The 329-nt window shown below is 47.4% G+C and overlaps 1 protein-coding gene across 1 annotated transcript in view; it reads right to left on the reverse strand.

The window, feature by feature from the left end:
• Positions 1-329, reverse strand: part of Elac1 (elaC ribonuclease Z 1) — a 23,276-nt gene continuing 22,947 nt past the window's right edge. Inside the window, exon 5 of the mRNA XM_031366005.1 lies at positions 1-300. The gene's annotated coding sequence lies outside the window, so the exon portion shown is untranslated. The remainder of the gene's footprint in view (positions 301-329) is intronic.

Consider the following 329-nt stretch of genomic DNA (forward strand, 5'->3'; position numbering starts at 1 on the left):
AAAAGAAAAATTATACACTACTGTCCCACAGTCTCCCCTTAGACTTAGTTCTTCTGTCAAGAAAGAAGAGTCAAAGGTGCACTGAGTGCTTCCTTTTTAGTATCCCCTAAAAAAACAAACCAAACAAAAGCCCCACATGCCTGGGCTCTGAGATGCTTGGCTGGTATAGAGTCCTAGGCTCCATCCTCAGTATCACACAGACCTGACATGGGCTCCATCCTCAGCATCACAGACCTGACATGGGCTCTGTCCTCAATATCACACAGACCTGACATGGGCTCCATCCTCAGCATCACAGACCTGACATGGGCTCTGTCCTCAGTATCACA

The sequence above is a fragment of the Mastomys coucha genome, unplaced genomic scaffold (genome assembly GCF_008632895.1).
Source record: "Mastomys coucha isolate ucsf_1 unplaced genomic scaffold, UCSF_Mcou_1 pScaffold13, whole genome shotgun sequence".
NCBI lineage: Eukaryota > Metazoa > Chordata > Mammalia > Rodentia > Muridae > Mastomys > Mastomys coucha.